Source organism: Carlito syrichta, unplaced genomic scaffold (genome assembly GCF_000164805.1).
Source record: "Carlito syrichta isolate Samal-C Ts95f unplaced genomic scaffold, Tarsius_syrichta-2.0.1 Scaffold297035, whole genome shotgun sequence".
Classification (NCBI taxonomy): domain Eukaryota; kingdom Metazoa; phylum Chordata; class Mammalia; order Primates; family Tarsiidae; genus Carlito; species Carlito syrichta.
Window position 1 is genome coordinate 1 of NW_007241131.1, and position 6,734 is coordinate 6,734.

A 6,734-nucleotide genomic window follows, 5' to 3' on the forward strand; every position below is an offset into this window, starting at 1 on the left:
TGTGCTACCACGCCCGGCTGATTTTTTGATTTATTGTAGCGATGAGGTCTTGCTGCCCACGCGGGTCTTGAACCCACGGGCTCAGGCAATCCACTCATCTCAGCCTCCCAAAGGCACGAGATTACAGGCTGAGCCACGGAGCCCGGCTTGTCTTACTGATTTCTAAAGTGTGACCTGAGAAAATTATTTGCAGGAATCTCTATTATTTTTAAACTTGGTGTGTTTTGTGGCTCACAATGTGGTTTACCTTAGTGAATGTTCTGGGAAAGAATGTATGCTGTACTGTTTGGAAATGGCGTATCCTAAAAATATCAATTAGCTCAAGTTGATTAATAGTGTTAGGTCAACCGTACCCTTACTAATTTTCTTCCTGCTTGCTATATTAGTTAATCGAAGAGGGATTTTGAAGCATTCAACTGTGATAGTAGACGCATCTATGTCTTATAATTCTACCCATTTTTAATCATTTGTTTTTATATTCTGCTGCTAGATATATATGTATTAAGGGCGCCATGTTTTCTTGGAAAATTGCTTCTATTGAGCCCATCACCCTTTGGTGGACATGGTACCCAGAGGGTAGTTTTCAGCTCTTTTTCCCCTCTCTTCCTCCCATCTTTAGTAATGTCCCAGTGTCTGTCTTTCCAATCCTTGTGCCTATGTGCATTCAATATTTAGCTTCTGCTTATTAGTGAGAGCATGTGATGTTTAGTTTTCTGTATCTGTGGTAATTTGCCTATGTTTTCAATTAGCACCCTTGACATGTTACAGTTATTTTAAATTCACTCTTACAATTCCCAAATCTTTTCCTACATGAATAAGGTTCGGATGCTTGATTTATCTTTTCAGACAGTTTTTTCTTGCCTTTCAGTATGCTTTGTAATCTTGTGTTGAAAGTTAGACATGATTTATCAGTTAATAGGAACTGAGATAAATAGACCTCTTTATGAGGTTCTATGTTTATCTAAAGGGACTGGGCTGTGTTTAATATTTGCTAAATTTTTAAGTGTCAAAAACTTTAAAATCCTCTAGCATTTCTCCTTTTTCCTGCTCCTCTTTTTGTTTGGACTTCCCTAAGAACTCCCCTTTGTATAGAGTCTATCTCTTTCAGCTCTAATTCACGGTTATGCTTGAGTCTGATTCCTGTGGTGATAAGTTGTGTGTGGAGGAGTGGAAGTTTCTTATAATTTTAAGATTAAGATCTTAGTCTTTTCCCCGGAATGGAACCTTCAAAAGTGTATCTTAGCATTTCTTCCTCCCCCTCTCTAGCTCACTTAGGTAAGACAAAAAAGCTACAGTTGACTGCAATCCTTGGGGACATGCCCTCTCCCCAAGCTGGGTAAGGTTCTGGTAAAGTCTTTTTCTTTTGAGAGGAAGTTTTTGTTATGAAGAACCCTCTAAGCATATTCGCAAAGGTTATATATTCCTTTCCTTTGCCAGAGCCATGAGGAGATCTTTCATAGACTTTTTATTATAATAACATGTTATGGTTCTTGAAGCTAAAACCCAAGAAACAATAGAGGCTCCCTAAGACTACAACCCCAGGATTTCCTGACTCTCATATTAGTCCACACTCAGCCTCCACAAAGTCATCAAAATTATCATTTAAGTGCTCTTACCTGTCTATGGCCCCTGCTCCTTCTGTTCCTAATAAAGAATCTTGGCTGTGACTTTCTGGGTTGTCATATTTCTGTAGCTTATTGGTGGTAATTTGCCCTGAAACCTCAGTTTTCTGGTGGGTCCCAATAAGGTTGTAGACTTTCCATTTTTTAGCTTTTTTATTGTTGTAAGGACAAGTGACAATTTTCAAAAATTTTGCAGACTGTGTCTGAAACCAGAAATTCCTTGTTTTTGTTGTAGTTGTTGTTTTGATTTTTTTTTTGAGTTGGAATCTCACTCGGTCGCCCAGACTGGAGTACAGTGGCCCTCCCGGCCACCGCAGCCTCGACCTGCTGGGCTCCGGCGATCCTTCCGCCTCAGCCTTCCGAGTAGCCGGAATGACAGGCGCGCGCTACCACGCCTGGCTGATTTTTTTGATTTATTGTAGAGATGAGGTCTCGCTGCCCAGGCGGGTCTCGAACCCGCAGGCTCAGGCAATCCACTTACCTCAGCCTCCCAAAGGTACGGGATTACAGGCTGAGTCACCGAGCCCGGCATGTGTTTGGTTTAAGTATTTTATTTCTAGTGTAGTTATATTAAATAATTTTAAAGAGTTTTAATGTTCATATCAATTGGAAAGGCAATAATATTCATGATTTTGGATGAAGTGATCTATTTTCCTATGTACATAGAGTTAATAATTTTTATATAATGAATTGTTCTGTACTATTCGTTTATTGTATTTGGTAAAGTATTGGTTTAATAATCCTATATCATTGAATTATATTAAAATTAAATACAGTAGCAAACACTAAATTAGTTGAGTGCATGTGAATTTATATACATTTATAGTTCATGAAGTAAATAATAATAATAGACATTTTACAAGTAAATCACATTTTCATTTTACAATTACAGGGAATACATTTTTTGGTTTATCATTGTATAGATTAAGAAAGTGAGACACCAGAATTTGTATTGTTAACCACTAAGTACCTCCTGAAAGAATCTAAAAGTTTCTGTTCATTTCAGATATTGGAATAGTAGAAAAATATATGTTAAAACATTTAGCTAAACCCAAACTTATATTCTAGATAACTTTGGAATCAGAAAATGTGCTCTCTCAGTTTAAGCAAGTATGTTTTGGCCATCTGTTCTAAAAGTGTATATGTAACAAAGTAATCCTTATTTACGTAAAATATTTTATTTTATTTTTATTTCTTGGCATCTATCTTTCTCATTATTAAAACGAATTGTCTCCTTTGTCGATACTATTCAAGATATCAAAGGCAATAAAGTAGAATAAATTGCACTGCTATGTAGTTGACACCCTTAATACAGAAATGATAAACACAGTGCAGATCTTTGTTTTGCTTTATTACCAAATGGAGATAAATCATTTTCAACATTTAATAATATGCTACACAATGCCACATCTATGTTCTATAAAATGAAGTGGTTTAAATTTAGTTCTAATTTTCAAAAACATTTTGACTGCAAACTATAACTGTAATAATCAAAATTGCTTTCCCGTAAGTAAATTATTTTCAGAGTACAGAGAAGATACCAGGAAAACACAATGATCTATTGTCTTTCATGTCCACAATTTGTTGAACAAGATACTCTAAATTAAAGCTTGGAAAACATTTTTGCTGGTATTTGAAATAATTAGCTGTGAAAGTCATGATCCAAGACCCTTTTAAGATTTAGATTTTAAGTGCCTTTTCTTCTACTTGTCAAGTTTTGACATTTTATCAGTTGGTATTTAAAGAAATGAAGATTATTTCCCCTGGAACACCATAGACAAATTATACTTATGCTAGATAGCCAATACAATAAAAAGAAACATGACTTAGATATTTAAATATATTGACATTTTTGCCTGAAAAGATGTTTGCTCGCTCATATAAGAAGCAGAGTTCTATGTTTAAGTAAGTTTTAGACATCTTGAATTTATTGTATTTCAAACTCAACACATCTCTGTCCTCCTTTCTCCCTCAAAAATTCTTAAGTAATATAATGTAGTTGTGTTGTTGTTGTTTTTTTTAATCACACTTTTAGAATGTAAGCTCTTCAAGGACAAGATTCTTTCTTTGCTTTAGTCACTGATAAATTCCAAGAACCTAAAACAGTGCCAGGCACATAGTAAGTGTTCAATTAATATAGTTTGAATAAATAAGTGCCTCCTTATACTAGAATATGATGTCCCTGAGAACTGTGACCTAGTTTGGCTTATAGCTTATCTCTAGTGCCAGAGCAGGCATTCAATAAATACCCATTGAGTGACCTACTGAATGATGGCTTGAATAAAATTACACTACTATTAAAATATTGGTAGTAGAAGGGGAATGTAGTATGGACACTCTTTACTCTGCATCTCCAAGCATGTGGCTGACTTACTAGTGATCCATTTTATGGGTCATGATACTCCTGACAAAAATTAAAAAGTTCAGTTGTTGATTTGCAATGATTTTGTTACCTTTATACTAAATTTTCCTAAAGATTGAATGAACTTAAAACATTAACTCAGCTATTAGGACAGACAGGCTAAAACCATATTTGTTCAAGTCTCTCAAGTATGAAGTTTGCATCTTTCAATTTCAAGTCTACACTGTTTAGGAAAATTTCCTTCAAATAAAAATGTAAAATCATCACTGTAAATGCCATTTAACAGTCCAACAGAACTAAAAGTAGAATAGACCTCATTGAAGACAACATTCATGTCTCATCTGTACACATGGGGTAGACGCATTATTTTAGTTATCATATACATGATAATCAATGTCTGTAGCCAAAGTAAACTTTTAATGATACAGTGATTTTTTTTTTCAGAATATGAAATAGCTTGGCCATGTTTGCCATCTAACCATTTCTTGATTGTGAACTGATTTTGTAACATTAGTTGCAATTCTGAGTCCAGTGCTATTATCCTGTTTATTTTGTTAGTAGGTGAATGAAAGGACCTGGTGACATTTAAGTTGGAGAAAGAACTGGCACTCTTTTTTCCTTGGCACTACCACACTTATCATGACAAAAAACCATGGCTTTTTCTCCCTTATGCTCATGTCCTCTTCCTGTGTTATATGTTTCCCTTTAGACATAGCACAGTGAGCTCAGATTAATAAGGAAACAGAGTCAGTTTCGGGAATTGTTGATTGTGGAGAACAACTGAGGATGCGATTTTTTTCCTTAACTAACTGATAGGATGGAATTCTAGAGGCACCGTACGATGTCCTTCTGAAGAAAAATTCAGGGGGTCACGAAACCCAGGCTTAATACCTCCAGAAAATCGCAAGTGTGTGGATTCACCGTCGACAGGGGGACAGGTGATTCTTGAAGGTTAATATAATATGCTTTTTTGACATGATCTTTCTTTGCTTTTACGTTTTCACAGAATTGCTATTCATAGTCATACTAATTTTTGTTTTTGTTTTGTTCTTATCTTTCACCTTAGGAGTCACGCAGAGAATACTTTAAGATGGAAAAAAATTCTCCGGAAACGTGTCAGTTTTGTAAGATGCTGGTCACCTTAATATTTCTCCAAGGTACGCAACAATTGTAAAAGCAGAGGGCTTTCCTTCTGAGATTCTGTTGTGATAGAAAAAAGTAAAAATTATAGTAATTTTGAGGGTCAGTAACACAGCTATCCTACATTATATGTCTACATGGAAATTGTGTGTGTCAGTAGGGTTACAACGACTGCTGAGTTCTTAACCTTGGTTAATATCAGTGCAGATTTTTCCAGGCACTTCCAATCTATTTCCTTTAACAAAACTACTCTCAAAAAGGTTGCTCTTTATTCGCATGAGAATAGTTTGCTACTGATCTCTCAGTCTACTAACAGAAGCTTTTGTTCTAAACAATTCTGATTATGTGAAAGAAACTTAAGAAGGAAAAATATATATGGGAAAAAGAGGAAGTTAATACATGTTTTTTCTTTCTTTTTCAGCTGTCCAGACCTCAGTACTAGATAAACAGCGAGGGACATTCAGAAATTCATCACAAGCACCTGAAGAAATCATAAAATGAGGGTGACGACCTCTGCCTGTGCAAACAAGTGATGTGTAATCTTTCCATTGACCAAAGAATGAAATTCTTTAAAACAGCCTCAGAGTGATTAGAGCAAGCAATGTCAGAACTCTCAAACCTGTGTGTTTTTGTGTCACATTAATATAGTCTTTTAAAATAAAATGTTGGTGTTGATATAACATGAGTGTGATAGCAGCTTTTTCTTGCAAAGAGATCACATAGAGAAATACACATAAAAAATAAACATTACTGTATGATAAAATGTCGTTCTGCAGTCTTGTGTGGTCAGTGTAACATTGTATCGGCAGTAAGAAATGATGTCGTCTGGGATGCTGGGCATCAAGGCACTCACAGCTGTTGGCCATTATTTTAAATCTTCAAACCAAAACCAGAGCATTGTTCAGTTTCCATTTACCAGAACTGACTCTACATCTGACATTTTGACTTTTGGGAGACTCATTGTCAATCTGTGTGGCAGTGCTTGTCTTTAGCTCCGATGATGTACACAGCCACCTTGCAGAGCTGCTGAATGAATTTGTCAAAATGTCACGTGAAAAATTATTCTCTTCTCTCAGGAGTGACCATATTAGCATAAATACAAAGGTTAAGTGTACAGACTCAAGATGTTGGCAAATTCAGTCATGTTCACACCAGGTACGAGATAATGCTGTTAATTCCTGAGCAGACTGGATGAGGGTCGTGGTGAAGGTTGTGGCATACACACAGACAAAAGTTTGGGGCGTGCAACCACAGGTTTGCATGTCCCCAAGACATGATCCAACACAGTATGTGTTTTAAAGATTTGAATTAGTTTAAATTTTAGAATCCGGACTTTTTACATAACAACCCCGATTTCTAGATTTATTGGAACATATTAAGATCTACAAATAAGAGACTACTCCCTAGGGCATCAGAAAGTTGAACTCTCTGCGTCAACCTTGTGAGTTCTCAATCCTGTCACAGACACTGTTTACAAAGCCAGGGGATGAACAGACTGGCAGCTTCAGCACTCAGTACCTGCTCAAGGCATATTTTCCTTTGTCAGCATCTTGAAATTAACTGTTAGCAAGGATACATCTGAGAATTTATGTAAAATGTAAAGAAAAAGA

General features: G+C 36.0%; 1 long non-coding RNA gene across 1 annotated transcript; it reads left to right on the plus strand.

Annotated features, from left to right (window-relative positions):
- Positions 1 to 5,055: 5,055 nt before the first annotated feature.
- On the plus strand, positions 5,056 to 5,804 carry LOC103256853. Its single transcript, XR_504096.1, has 2 exons — positions 5,056 to 5,141; positions 5,546 to 5,804. It is a non-coding gene; the product is annotated as an uncharacterized LOC103256853 (long non-coding RNA).
- The last annotated feature ends 930 nt before the right edge of the window (positions 5,805 to 6,734 follow it).